We start from the raw sequence: 16,422 nt of genomic DNA, 5'->3' as shown, positions 1-16,422 counted from the left end.
TAGAAACTATAGCATAAGGATTCAGTAAAGAATAAGCTAGCTACCTATGATTATAATTAATAAAGGAGGCACAGGAGGTGAGAAACTTTGCAGTCACAGTCAACTTCAGTTACCTGTAGATAGGGAGAGAGGCGGTGTCAATTCATTCAAGATCAGCAGAAGTATTAACAAATAAAAATAGCGCAGGTCTAACGCTAGTTATGCACTTAAAACACTGCACTTAGAAAAGCTGCACCCAGCCAAGGCTTTAGCAGCCAAACTACTGACACTTTAAACAGAGATGCAGGCAAGTGTGGACACTAATTAATGAAAACCCCCAATTGGCCAGCCAGAGAAAGCTAGCAATAAAGATGGCCTAAGTCAACAATTACCACATACCATACATCTAAGGCTACAAATAAATCAAGCATTTATTTTAGTCAATAGACTAAGAGAATCCTTAAAACAATTTAACTATTTCAAATCATAAGGCATTAGAAACTATAGCATAAGGATTCAGTAAAGAATAAGCTAGCTACCTATGATTATAATTAATAAAGGAGGCACAGGAGGTGAGAAACTTTGCAGTCACAGTCAACTTCAGTTACCTATGATTATAATTAATAAAGGAGGCACAGGAGGTGAGAAACTTTGCAGTCACAGTCAACTTCAGTTACCTATGATTATAATTAATAAAGGAGGCACAGGAGGTGAGAAACTTTGCAGTCACAGTCAACTTCAGTTACCTGTAGATTGGGAGAGAGGCGGTGTCAATTCATTCAAGATCAGCAGAAGAATTAACTAATAAAAATAGCGCAGGTCTAACGCTAGTTATGCACTTAAAACACTGCACTTAGAAAAGCTGCACCCAGCCAAGGCTTTAGCAGCCAAACTACTGACACTTTAAACAGAGATGCAGGGAAGTGTGGACACTAATTTATGAAAACCCCCAATTGGCAAGCCAGAGAAAGCTAGCAATAAAGATGGCTTAAGTCAACAATTACCACATACCATACATCTAAGGCTACAAATAAATCAAGCATTCATTTTAGTCAATAGACTGAGAGAATCCTTAAAACAATTTAACTGTTTCAAATCATAAGGCATTAGAAACTATAGCATAAGGATTCAGTAAAGAATAAGCTAGCTACCTATGATTATAATTAATAAAGGAGGCACAGGAGGTGAGAAACTTTGCAGTCACAGTCAACTTCAGTTACCTGTAGATAGGGAGAGAGGCGGTGTCAATTCATTCAAGATCAGCAGAAGTATTAACAAATAAAAATAGCGCAGGTCTAACGCTAGTTATGCACTTAAAACACTGCACTTAGAAAAGCTGCACCCAGCCAAGGCTTTAGCAGCCAAACTACTGACACTTTAAACAGAGATGCAGGCAAGTGTGGACACTAATTAATGAAAACCCCCAATTGGCCAGCCAGAGAAAGCTAGCAATAAAGATGGCCTAAGTCAACAATTACCACATACCATACATCTAAGGCTACAAATAAATCAAGCATTTATTTTAGTCAATAGACTAAGAGAATCCTTAAAACAATTTAACTATTTCAAATCATAAGGCATTAGAAACTATAGCATAAGGATTCAGTAAAGAATAAGCTAGCTACCTATGATTATAATTAATAAAGGAGGCACAGGAGGTGAGAAACTTTGCAGTCACAGTCAACTTCAGTTACCTATGATTATAATTAATAAAGGAGGCACAGGAGGTGAGAAACTTTGCAGTCACAGTCAACTTCAGTTACCTATGATTATAATTAATAAAGGAGGCACAGGAGGTGAGAAACTTTGCAGTCACAGTCAACTTCAAATACCTGTAGATTGGGAGAGAGGCGGTGTCAATTCATTCAAGATCAGCAGAAGAATTAACTAATAAAAATAGCGCAGGTCTAACGCTAGTTATGCACTTAAAACACTGCACTTAGAAAAGCTGCACCCAGCCAAGGCTTTAGCAGCCAAACTACTGACACATTAAACAGAGATGCAGGCATGTGTGGACACTAATTAATGAAAACTCCCAATTGGCCAGCCAGAGAAAGCTAGCAATAAAGATGGCTTAAGTCAACAATTACCACATACCATACATCTAAGGCTACAAATAAATCAAGCATTCATTTTAGTCAATAGACTGACAGAATCCTTAAAACAATTAAACTATTTCAAATCAGAAGGCATTAGAAACTATAGCATAAGGATTCAGTAAAGAATAAGCTAGCTACCTATGATTATAATTAATAAAGGAGGCACAGGAGGTGAGAAACTTTGCAGTCACAGTCAACTTCAGTTACCTATGATTATAATTAATAAAGGAGGCACAGGAGGTGAGAAACTTTGCAGTCACAGTCAACTTCAGTTACCTATGATTATAATTAATAAAGGAGGCACAGGAGGTGAGAAACTTTGCAGTCACAGTCAACTTCAGTTACCTATGATTATAATTAATAAAGGAGGCACAGGAGGTGAGAAACTTTGCAGTCACAGTCAGCTTCAGTTACCTGTAGATTGGGAGAGAGGCGGTGTCAATTCATTCAAGATCAGCAGAAGAATTAACTAATAAAAATAGCGCAGGTCTAACGCTAGTTATGCACTTAAAACACTGCACTTAGAAAAGCTGCACCCAGCCAAGGCTTTAGCAGCCAAACTACTGACACTTAAAACAGAGATGCAGGCAAGTGTGGACACTAACTAATGAAAACCCCCAATTGGCCAGCCAGAGAAAGCTAGCAATAAAGATGGCTTAAGTCAACAATTACCACATACCATACATCTAAGGCTACAAATAAATCAAGCATTCATTTTAGTCAATAGACTGAGAGAATCCTTAAAACAATTTAACTATTTCAAATCATAAGGCATTAGAAACTATAGCATAAGGATTCAGTAAAGAATAAGCTAGCTACCTATGATTATAATTAATAATGGAGGCACAGGAGGTGAGAAATTTTGCAGTCACAGTCAACTTCAGTTACCTGTAGATAGGGAGAGAGGCGGTGTCAATTCATTCAAGATCAGCAGAAGAATGAACTAATAAAAATAGCGCAGGTCTAACGCTAGTTATGCACTTAAAACACTGCACTTAGAAAAGCTGCACCCAGCCAAGGCTTTAGCAGCCAAACTACTGACACTTTAAACAGAGATGCAGGCAAGTGTGGACACTAATTAATGAAAACCCCCAATTGGCCAGCCAGAGAAAGCTAGCAATAAAGATGGCTTAAGTCAACAATTACCACATACCATACATCTAAGGCTACAAATAAATCAAGCATTCATTTTAGTCAATAGACTAAGAGAATCCTTAAAACAATTTAACTATTTCATATCATAAGGCATTAGAAACTATAGCATAAGGATTCAGTAAAGAATAAGCTAGCTACCTATGATTATAATTAATAAAGTAGGCACAGGAGGTGAGAAACTTTGCAGTCACAGTCAACTTCAGTTACCTATGATTATAATTAATAAAGGAGGCACAGGAGGTGAGAAACTTTGCAGTCACAGTCAACTTCAGTTACCTATGATTATAATTAATAAAGGAGGCACAGGAGGTGAGAAACTTTGCAGTCACAGTCAACTTCAGTTACCTGTAGATAGGGAGAGAGACGGTGTCAATTCATTCAAGATCAGCAGAAGAATTAACTAATAAAAATAGCGCAGGTCTAACGCTAGTTATGCACTTAAAACACTGCACTTAGAAAAGCTGCACCCAGCCAAGGCTTTAGCAGCCAAACTAATGACACTTTAAACAGAGATGCAGGCAAGTGTGGACACTAATTAATGAAAACCCCCAATTGGCCAGCCAGAGAAAGCTATTAATAAAGATGGCTTAAGTCAACAATTACCACATAGCATACATCTAAGGCTACAAATAAATCAAGCATTCATTTTAGTCAATAGACTGAGAGAATCCTTAAAACAATTTAACTATTTCAAATCATAAGGCATTAGAAACTATAGCATAAGGATTCAGTAAAGAATAAGCTAGCTACCTATGATTATAATTAATAAAGGAGGCACAGGAGGTGAGAAACTTTGCAGTCACAGTCAACTTCAGTTACCTATGATTATAATTAATAAAGGAGGCACAGGAGGTGAGAAACTTTGCAGCCACAGTCAACTTCAGATACCTGTAGATTGGGAGAGAGGCGGTGTCAATTCATTCAAGATCAGCAGAAGAATTAACTAATAAAAATAGCGCAGGTCTAACGCTAGTTATGCACTTAAAACACTGCACTTAGAAAAGCTGCACCCAGCCAAGGCTTTAGCAGCCAAACTACTGACACTTTAAACAGAGATGCAGGGAAGTGTGGACACTAATTTATGAAAACCCCCAATTGGCAAGCCAGAGAAAGCTAGCAATAAAGATGGCTTAAGTCAACAATTACCACATACCATACATCTAAGGCTACAAATAAATCAAGCATTCATTTTAGTCAATAGACTGAGAGAATCCTTAAAACAATTTAACTGTTTCAAATCATAAGGCATTAGAAACTATAGCATAAGGATTCAGTAAAGAATAAGCTAGCTACCTATGATTATAATTAATAAAGGAGGCACAGGAGGTGAGAAACTTTGCAGTCACAGTCAACTTCAGTTACCTGTAGATAGGGAGAGAGGCGGTGTCAATTCATTCAAGATCAGCAGAAGTATTAACAAATAAAAATAGCGCAGGTCTAACGCTAGTTATGCACTTAAAACACTGCACTTAGAAAAGCTGCACCCAGCCAAGGCTTTAGCAGCCAAACTACTGACACTTTAAACAGAGATGCAGGCAAGTGTGGACACTAATTAATGAAAACCCCCAATTGGCCAGCCAGAGAAAGCTAGCAATAAAGATGGCCTAAGTCAACAATTACCACATACCATACATCTAAGGCTACAAATAAATCAAGCATTTATTTTAGTCAATAGACTAAGAGAATCCTTAAAACAATTTAACTATTTCAAATCATAAGGCATTAGAAACTATAGCATAAGGATTCAGTAAAGAATAAGCTAGCTACCTATGATTATAATTAATAAAGGAGGCACAGGAGGTGAGAAACTTTGCAGTCACAGTCAACTTCAGTTACCTATGATTATAATTAATAAAGGAGGCACAGGAGGTGAGAAACTTTGCAGTCACAGTCAACTTCAGTTACCTATGATTATAATTAATAAAGGAGGCACAGGAGGTGAGAAACTTTGCAGTCACAGTCAACTTCAAATACCTGTAGATTGGGAGAGAGGCGGTGTCAATTCATTCAAGATCAGCAGAAGAATTAACTAATAAAAATAGCGCAGGTCTAACGCTAGTTATGCACTTAAAACACTGCACTTAGAAAAGCTGCACCCAGCCAAGGCTTTAGCAGCCAAACTACTGACACATTAAACAGAGATGCAGGCATGTGTGGACACTAATTAATGAAAACCCCCAATTGGCCAGCCAGAGAAAGCTAGCAATAAAGATGGCTTAAGTCAACAATTACCACATACCATACATCTAAGGCTACAAATAAATCAAGCATTCATTTTAGTCAATAGACTGACAGAATCCTTAAAACAATTAAACTATTTCAAATCAGAAGGCATTAGAAACTATAGCATAAGGATTCAGTAAAGAATAAGCTAGCTACCTATGATTATAATTAATAAAGGAGGCACAGGAGGTGAGAAACTTTGCAGTCACAGTCAACTTCAGTTACCTATGATTATAATTAATAAAGGAGGCACAGGAGGTGAGAAACTTTGCAGTCACAGTCAACTTCAGTTACCTATGATTATAATTAATAAAGGAGGCACAGGAGGTGAGAAACTTTGCAGTCACAGTCAACTTCAGTTACCTATGATTATAATTAATAAAGGAGGCACAGGAGGTGAGAAACTTTGCAGTCACAGTCAACTTCAGTTACCTGTAGATTGGGAACGAGGCGGTGTCAATTCATTCAAGATCAGCAGAAGAATTAACTAATAAAAATAGCGCAGGTCTAACGCTAGTTATGCACTTAAAACACTGCACTTAGAAAAGCTGCACCCAGCCAAGGCTTTAGCAGCCAAACTACTGACACTTAAAACAGAGATGCAGGCAAGTGTGGACACTAACTAATGAAAACCCCCAATTGGCCAGCCAGAGAAAGCTAGCAATAAAGATGGCTTAAGTCAACAATTACCACATACCATACATCTAAGGCTACAAATAAATCAAGCATTCATTTTAGTCAATAGACTGAGAGAATCCTTAAAACAATTTAACTATTTCAAATCATAAGGCATTAGAAACTATAGCATAAGGATTCAGTAAAGAATAAGCTAGCTACCTATGATTATAATTAATAATGGAGGCACAGGAGGTGAGAAATTTTGCAGTCACAGTCAACTTCAGTTACCTGTAGATAGGGAGAGAGGCGGTGTCAATTCATTCAAGATCAGCAGAAGAATGAACTAATAAAAATAGCGCAGGTCTAACGCTAGTTATGCACTTAAAACACTGCACTTAGAAAAGCTGCACCCAGCCAAGGCTTTAGCAGCCAAACTACTGACACTTTAAACAGAGATGCAGGCAAGTGGGGACACTAATTAATGAAAACCCCCAATTGGCCAGCCAGAGAAAGCTAGCAATAAAGATGGCTTAAGTCAACAATTACCACATACCATACATCTAAGGCTACAAATAAATCAAGCATTCATTTTAGTCAATAGACTGAGAGAATCCTTAAAACAATTTAACTGTTTCAAATCATAAGGCATTAGAAACTATAGCATAAGGATTCAGTAAAGAATAAGCTAGCTACCTATGATTATAATTAATAAAGGAGGCACAGGAGGTGAGAAACTTTGCAGTCACAGACAACTTCAGTTACCTATGATTATAATTAATAAAGGAGGCACAGGAGGTGAGAAACTTTGCAGTCACAGTCAACTTCAGTTACCTGTAGATAGGGAGAGAGGCGGTGTCATTTCATTCAAGATCAGCAGAAGAATTAACAAATAAAAATAGCGCAGGTCTAACACTAGTTATGCACTTAAAACACTGCACTTAGAAAAGCTGCACCCAGCCAAGGCTTTAGCAGCCAAACTACTGACACTTTAAACAGAGATGCAGGCAAGTGTGGACACTAATTAATGAAAACCCCCAATTGGCCAGCCAGAGAAATCTAGCAATAAAGATGGCTTAAGTCAACAATTACCACATACCATACATCTAAGGCTACAAATAAATCAAGCATTCATTTTAGTCAATAGACTGACAGAATCCTTAAAACAATTTAACTATTTCAAATCAGAAGGCATTAGAAACTATAGCATAAGGATTCAGTAAAGAATAATCTAGCTACCTATGATTATAATTAATAAAGGAGGCACAGGAGGTGAGAAACTTTGCAGTCACAGTCAACTTCAGTTACCTATGATTATAATTAATAAAGGAGGCACAGGAGGTGAGAAACTTTGCAATCACAGTCAACTTCAGTTACCTATGATTATAATTAATAAAGGAGGCACAGGAGGTGAGAAACTTTGCAGTCACAGTCAACTTCAGTTACCTATGATTATAATTAATAAAGGAGGCACAGGAGGTGAGAAACTTTGCAGTCACAGTCAACTTCAGTTACCTGTAGATAGGGAGAGAGGCGGTGTCAATTCATTCAAGATCAGCAGAAGAATTAACAAATAAAAATAGCGCAGGTCTAACGCTAGTTATGCACTTAAAACACTGCACTTAGAAAAGCTGCACCCAGCCAAGGCTTTAGCAGCCAAACTACTGACACTTAAAACAGAGATGCAGGCAAGTGTGGACACTAACTAATGAAAACCCTCAATTGGCCAGCCAGAGAAAGCTAGCAATAAAGATGGCTTAAGTCAACAATTACCACATACCATACATCTAAGGCTACAAATAAATCAAGCATTTATTTTAGTCAATAGACTGAGAGAATCCTTAAAACAATTTAACTATTTCAAATCATAAGGCATTAGAAACTATAGCATAATGATTCAGTAAAGAATAAGCTAGCTACCTATGATTATAATTAATAATGGAGGCACAGGAGGTGAGAAATTTTGCAGTCACAGTCAACTTCAGTTACCTGTAGATAGGGAGAGAGGCGGTGTCAATTCATTCAAGATCAGCAGAAGAATTAACTAATAAAAATAGCGCAGGTCTAACGCTAGTTATGCACTTAAAACACTGCACTTAGAAATGCTGCACCCAGCCAAGGCTTTAGCAGCCAAACTACTGACACTTTAAACAGAGATGCAGGCAAGTGGGGACACTAATTAATGAAAACCCCCAATTGGCCAGCCAGAGAAAGCTAGCAATAAAGATGGCTTAAGTCAACAATTACCACATACCATACATCTAAGGCTACAAATAAATCAAGCATTCATTTTAGTCAATAGACTGACAGAATCCTTAAAACAATTTAACTATATCAAATCAGAAGGCATTAGAAACTATAGCATAAGGATTCAGTAAAGAATAAGCTAGCTACCTATGATTATAATTAATAAAGGAGGCACAGGAGGTGAGAAACTTTGCAGTCACAGTCAACTTCAGTTACCTTTAGATAGGGAGAGAGGCGGTGTCAATTCATTCAAGATCAGCAGAAGTATTAACAAATAAAAATAGCGCAGGTCTAACGCTAGTTATGCACTTAAAACACTGCACTTAGAAAAGCTGCACCCAGCCAAGGCTTTAGCAGCCAAACTACTGACACTTTAAACAGAGATGCAGGCAAGTGTGGACACTAATTAATGAAAACCCCCAATTGGCCAGCCAGAGAAAGCTAGCAATAAAGATGGCTTAAATCAACAATTACCACATACCATACATCTAAGGCTACAAATAAATCAAGCATTTATTTTAGTCAATAGACTAAGAGAATCCTTAAAACAATTTAACTATTTCAAATCATAAGGCATTAGAAACTATAGCATAAGGATTCAGTAAAGAATAAGCTAGCTACCTATGATTATAATTAATAAAGGAGGCACAGGAGATGAGAAACTTTGCAGTCACAGTCAACTTCAGTTACCTATGATTATAATTAATAAAGGAGGCACAGGAGTTGAGAAACTTTGCAGTCACAGTCAACTTCAGTTACCTATGATTATAATTAATAAAGGAGGCACAGGAGGTGAGAAACTTTGCAGTCACAGTCAACTTCAGTTACCTATGATTATAATTAATAAAGGAGGCACAGGAGGTGAGAAACTTTGCAGTCACAGTCAACTTCAGTTACCTGTAGATTGGGAGAGAGGCGGTGTCAATTCATTCAAGATCAGCAGAAGAATTAACTAATAAAAATAGCGCAGGTCTAACGCTAGTTATGCACTTAAAACACTGCACTTAGAAAAGCTGCACCCAGCCAAGGCTTTAGCAGCCAAACTACTGACACTTAAAACAGAGATGCAGGCAAGTGTGGACACTAACTAATGAAAACCCTCAATTGGCCAGCCAGAGAAAGCTAGCAATAAAGATGGCTTAAGTCAACAATTACCACATACCATACATCTAAGGCTACAAATAAATCAAGCATTCATTTTAGTCAATAGACTGAGAGAATCCTTAAAACAATTTAACTATTTCAAATCATAAGGCATTAGAAACTATAGCATAAGGATTCAGTAAAGAATAAGCTAGCTACCTATGATTATAATTAATAATGGAGGCACAGGAGGTGAGAAATTTTGCAGTCACAGTCAACTTCAGTTACCTGTAGATAGGGAGAGAGGCGGTGTCAATTCATTCAAGATCAGCAGAAGAATTAACTAATAAAAATAGCGCAGGTCTAACGCTAGTTATGCACTTAAAACACTGCACTTAGAAAAGCTGCACCCAGCCAAGGCTTTAGCAGCCAAACTACTGACACTTTAAACAGAGATGCAGGCAAGTGGGGACACTAATTAATGAAAACCCCCAATTGGCCAGCCAGAGAAAGCTAGCAATAAAGATGGCTTAAGTCAACAATTACCACATACCATACATCTAAGGCTACAAATAAATCAAGCATTCATTTTAGTCAATAGACTGAGAGAATCCTTAAAACAATTTAACTGTTTCAAATCATAAGGCATTAGAAACTATAGCATAAGGATTCAGTAAAGAATAAGCTAGCTACCTATGATTATAATTAATAAAGGAGGCACAGGAGGTGAGAAACTTTGCAGTCACAGTCAACTTCAGTTACCTGTAGATAGGGAGAGAGGCGGTGTCAATTCATTCAAGATCAGCAGAAGTATTAACAAATAAAAATAGCGCAGGTCTAACGCTAGTTATGCACTTAAAACACTGCACTTAGAAAAGCTGCACCCAGCCAAGGCTTTAGCAGCCAAACTACTGACACTTTAAACAGAGATGCAGGCAAGTGTGGACACTAATTAATGAAAACCCCCAATTGGCCAGCCAGAGAAAGCTAGCAATAAAGATGGCCTAAGTCAACAATTACCACATACCATACATCTAAGGCTACAAATAAATCAAGCATTTATTTTAGTCAATAGACTAAGAGAATCCTTAAAACAATTTAACTATTTCAAATCATAAGGCATTAGAAACTATAGCATAAGGATTCAGTAAAGAATAAGCTAGCTACCTATGATTATAATTAATAAAGGAGGCACAGGAGGTGAGAAACTTTGCAGTCACAGTCAACTTCAGTTACCTATGATTATAATTAATAAAGGAGGCACAGGAGGTGAGAAACTTTGCAGTCACAGTCAACTTCAGTTACCTATGATTATAATTAATAAAGGAGGCACAGGAGGTGAGAAACTTTGCAGTCACAGTCAACTTCAAATACCTGTAGATTGGGAGAGAGGCGGTGTCAAATCATTCAAGATCAGCAGAAGAATTAACTAATAAAAATAGCGCAGGTCTAACGCTAGTTATGCACTTAAAACACTGCACTTAGAAAAGCTGCACCCAGCCAAGGCTTTAGCAGCCAAACTACTGACACATTAAACAGAGATGCAGGCATGTGTGGACACTTTTTAATGAAAACCCCCAATTGGCCAGCCAGAGAAAGCTAGCAATAAAGATGGCTTAAGTCAACAATTACCACATACCATACATCTAAGGCTACAAATAAATCAAGCATTCATTTTAGTCAATAGACTGACAGAATCCTTAAAACAATTAAACTATTTCAAATCAGAAGGCATTAGAAACTATAGCATAAGGATTCAGTAAAGAATAAGCTAGCTACCTATGATTATAATTAATAAAGGAGGCACAGGAGGTGAGAAACTTTGCAGTCACAGTCAACTTCAGTTACCTATGATTATAATTAATAAAGGAGGCACAGGAGGTGAGAAACTTTGCAGTCACAGTCAACTTCAGTTACCTATGATTATAATTAATAAAGGAGGCACAGGAGGTGAGAAACTTTGCAGTCACAGACAACTTCAGTTACCTATGATTATAATTAATAAAGGAGGCACAGGAGGTGAGAAACTTTGCAGTCACAGTCAACTTCAGTTACCTGTAGATAGGGAGAGAGGCGGTGTCATTTCATTCAAGATCAGCAGAAGAATTAACAAATAAAAATAGCGCAGGTCTAACACTAGTTATGCACTTAAAACACTGCACTTAGAAAAGCTGCACCCAGCCAAGGCTTTAGCAGCCAAACTACTGACACTTTAAACAGAGATGCAGGCAAGTGTGGACACTAATTAATGAAAACCCCCAATTGGCCAGCCAGAGAAATCTAGCAATAAAGATGGCTTAAGTCAACAATTACCACATACCATACATCTAAGGCTACAAATAAATCAAGCATTCATTTTAGTCAATAGACTGACAGAATCCTTAAAACAATTTAACTATTTCAAATCAGAAGGCATTAGAAACTATAGCATAAGGATTCAGTAAAGAATAATCTAGCTACCTATGATTATAATTAATAAAGGAGGCACAGGAGGTGAGAAACTTTGCAGTCACAGTCAACTTCAGTTACCTATGATTATAATTAATAAAGGAGGCACAGGAGGTGAGAAACTTTGCAATCACAGTCAACTTCAGTTACCTATGATTATAATTAATAAAGGAGGCACAGGAGGTGAGAAACTTTGCAGTCACAGTCAACTTCAGTTACCTATGATTATAATTAATAAAGGAGGCACAGGAGGTGAGAAACTTTGCAGTCACAGTCAACTTCAGTTACCTGTAGATAGGGAGAGAGGCGGTGTCAATTCATTCAAGATCAGCAGAAGAATTAACAAATAAAAATAGCGCAGGTCTAACGCTAGTTATGCACTTAAAACACTGCACTTAGAAAAGCTGCACCCAGCCAAGGCTTTAGCAGCCAAACTACTGACACTTAAAACAGAGATGCAGGCAAGTGTGGACACTAACTAATGAAAACCCTCAATTGGCCAGCCAGAGAAAGCTAGCAATAAAGATGGCTTAAGTCAACAATTACCACATACCATACATCTAAGGCTACAAATAAATCAAGCATTTATTTTAGTCAATAGACTGAGAGAATCCTTAAAACAATTTAACTATTTCAAATCATAAGGCATTAGAAACTATAGCATAATGATTCAGTAAAGAATAAGCTAGCTACCTATGATTATAATTAATAATGGAGGCACAGGAGGTGAGAAATTTTGCAGTCACAGTCAACTTCAGTTACCTGTAGATAGGGAGAGAGGCGGTGTCAATTCATTCAAGATCAGCAGAAGAATTAACTAATAAAAATAGCGCAGGTCTAACGCTAGTTATGCACTTAAAACACTGCACTTAGAAATGCTGCACCCAGCCAAGGCTTTAGCAGCCAAACTACTGACACTTTAAACAGAGATGCAGGCAAGTGGGGACACTAATTAATGAAAACCCCCAATTGGCCAGCCAGAGAAAGCTAGCAATAAAGATGGCTTAAGTCAACAATTACCACATACCATACATCTAAGGCTACAAATAAATCAAGCATTCATTTTAGTCAATAGACTGACAGAATCCTTAAAACAATTTAACTATTTCAAATCAGAAGGCATTAGAAACTATAGCATAAGGATTCAGTAAAGAATAAGCTAGCTACCTATGATTATAATTAATAAAGGAGGCACAGGAGGTGAGAAACTTTGCAGTCACAGTCAACTTCAGTTACCTATGATTATAATTAATAAAGGAGGCACAGGAGGTGAGAAACTTTGCAGTCACAGTCAACTTCAGTTACCTGTAGATTGGGAGAGAGGCGGTGTCAATTCATTCAAGATCAGCAGAAGAATTAACTAATAAAAATAGCGCAGGTCTAACGCTAGTTATGCACTTAAAACACTGCACTTAGAAAAGCTGCACCCAGCCAAGGCTTTAGCAGCCAAACTACTGACACTTTAAACAGAGATGCAGGCAAGTTTGGACACTAATTTATGAAAACCCCCAATTGGCAAGCCAGAGAAAGCTAGCAATAAAGATGGCTTAAGTCAACAATTACCACATACCATACATCTAAGGCTACAAATAAATCAAGCATTCATTTTAGTCAATAGACTGAGAGAATCCTTAAAACAATTTAACTGTTTCAAATCATAAGGCATTAGAAACTATAGCATAAGGATTCAGTAAAGAATAAGCTAGCTACCTATGATTATAATTAATAAAGGAGGCACAGGAGGTGAGAAACTTTGCAGTCACAGTCAACTTCAGTTACCTTTAGATAGGGAGAGAGGCGGTGTCAATTCATTCAAGATCAGCAGAAGTATTAACAAATAAAAATAGCGCAGGTCTAACGCTAGTTATGCACTTAAAACACTGCATTTAGAAAAGCTGCACCCAGCCAAGGCTTTAGCAGCCAAACTACTGACACTTTAAACAGAGATGCAGGCAAGTGTGGACACTAATTAATGAAAACCCCCAATTGGCCAGCCAGAGAAAGCTAGCAATAAAGATGGCTTAAGTCAACAATTACCACATACCATACATCTAAGGCTACAAATAAATCAAGCATTTATTTTAGTCAATAGACTAAGAGAATCCTTAAAACAATTTAACTATTTCAAATCATAAGGCATTAGAAACTATAGCATAAGGATTCAGTAAAGAATAAGCTAGCTACCTATGATTATAATTAATAATGGAGGCACAGGAGATGAGAAACTTTGCAGTCACAGTCAACTTCAGTTACCTATGATTATAATTAATAAAGGAGGCACAGGAGGTGAGAAACTTTGCAGTCACAGTCAACTTCAGTTACCTATGATTATAATTAATAAAGGAGGCACAGGAGGTGAGAAACTTTGCAGTCACAGTCAACTTCAGTTACCTATGATTATAATTAATAAAGGAGGCACAGGAGGTGAGAAACTTTGCAGTCACAGTCAACTTCAGTTACCTGTAGATTGGGAGAGAGGCGGTGTCAATTCATTCAAGATCAGCAGAAGAATTAACTAATAAAAATAGCGCAGGTCTAACGCTAGTTATGCACTTAAAACACTGCACTTAGAAAAGCTGCACCCAGCCAAGGCTTTAGCAGCCAAACTACTGACACTTAAAACAGAGATGCAGGCAAGTGTGGACACTAACTAATGAAAACCCTCAATTGGCCAGCCAGAGAAAGCTAGCAATAAAGATGGCTTAAGTCAACAATTACCACATACCATACATCTAAGGCTACAAATAAATCAAGCATTCATTTTAGTCAATAGACTGAGAGAATCCTTAAAACAATTTAACTATTTCAAATCATAAGGCATTAGAAACTATAGCATAAGGATTCAGTAAAGAATAAGCTAGCTACCTATGATTATAATTAATAATGGAGGCACAGGAGGTGAGAAATTTTGCAGTCACAGTCAACTTCAGTTACCTGTAGATAGGGAGAGAGGCGGTGTCAATTCATTCAAGATCAGCAGAAGAATTAACTAATAAAAATAGCGCAGGTCTAACGCTAGTTATGCACTTAAAACACTGCACTTAGAAAAGCTGCACCCAGCCAAGGCTTTAGCAGCCAAACTACTGACACTTTAAACAGAGATGCAGGCAAGTGGGGACACTAATTAATGAAAACCCCCAATTGGCCAGCCAGAGAAAGCTAGCAATAAAGATGGCTTAAGTCAACAATTACCACATACCATACATCTAAGGCTACAAATAAATCAAGCATTCATTTTAGTCAATAGACTGAGAGAATCCTTAAAACAATTTAACTATTTCAAATCATAAGGCATTAGAAATGATAGCATAAGGATTCAGTAAAGAATAAGCTAGCTACCTATGATTATAATTAATAAAGGAGGCACAGGAGGTGAGAAACTTTGCAGTCACAGTCAACTTCAGTTACCTATGATTATAATTAATAAAGGAGGCACAGGAGGTGAGAAACTTTGCAGTCACAGTCAACTTCAGTTACCTGTAGATTGGGAGAGAGGCGGTGTCAATTCATTCAAGATCAGCAGAAGAATTAACTAATAAAAATAGCGCAGGTCTAACGCTAGTTATGCACTTAAAACACTGCACTTAGAAAAGCTGCACCCAGCCAAGGCTTTAGCAGCCATACTACTGACACTTTAAACAGAGATGCAGGCAAGTTTGGACACTAATTTATGAAAACCCCCAATTGGCAAGCCAGAGAAAGCTAGCAATAAAGATGGCTTAAGTCAACAATTACCACATACCATACATCTAAGGCTACAAATAAATCAAGCATTCATTTTAGTCAATAGACTGAGAGAATCCTTAAAACAATTTAACTGTTTCAAAGCATAAGGCATTAGAAACTATAGCATAAGGATTCAGTAAAGAATAAGCTAGCTACCTATGATTATAATTAATAAAGGAGGCACAGGAGGTGAGAAACTTTGCAGTCACAGTCAACTTCAGTTACCTATGATTATAATTAATAAAGGAGGCACAGGAGGTGAGAAACTTTGCAGTCACAGTCAACTTCAGTTACCTATGATTATAATTAATAAAGGAGGCACAGGAGGTGAGAAACTTTGCAGTCACAGTCAACTTCAAATACCTGTAGATTGGGAGAGAGGCGGTGTCAATTCATTCAAGATCAGCAGAAGAATTAACTAATAAAAATAGCGCAGGTCTAACGCTAGTTATGCACTTAAAACACTGCACTTAGAAAAGCTGCACCCAGCCAAGGCTTTAGCAGCCAAACTACTGACACATTAAACAGAGATGCAGGCAAGTTTGGACACTAATTTATGAAAACCCCCAATTGGCAAGCCAGAGAAAGCTAGCAATAAAGATGGCTTAAGTCAACAATTACCACATACCATACATCTAAGGCTACAAATAAATCAAGCATTCATTTTAGTCAATAGACTGAGAGAATCCTTAAAACAATTTAACTATTTCAAATCATAAGGCATTAGAAACTATAGCATAAGGATTCAGTAAAGAATAAGCCAGCTACCTATGATTATAATTAATAATGGAGGCACAGGAGGTGAGAAATTATGCAGTCACAGTCAACTTCAGTTACCTGTAGATAG

Source organism: Taudactylus pleione, unplaced genomic scaffold, assembly GCF_031769625.1.
Source record: "Taudactylus pleione unplaced genomic scaffold, aTauple2 ptg000184l, whole genome shotgun sequence".
In the NCBI taxonomy this organism is placed as follows: domain Eukaryota; kingdom Metazoa; phylum Chordata; class Amphibia; order Anura; family Myobatrachidae; genus Taudactylus; species Taudactylus pleione.
This window is presented reverse-complemented; position numbering follows the sequence as displayed.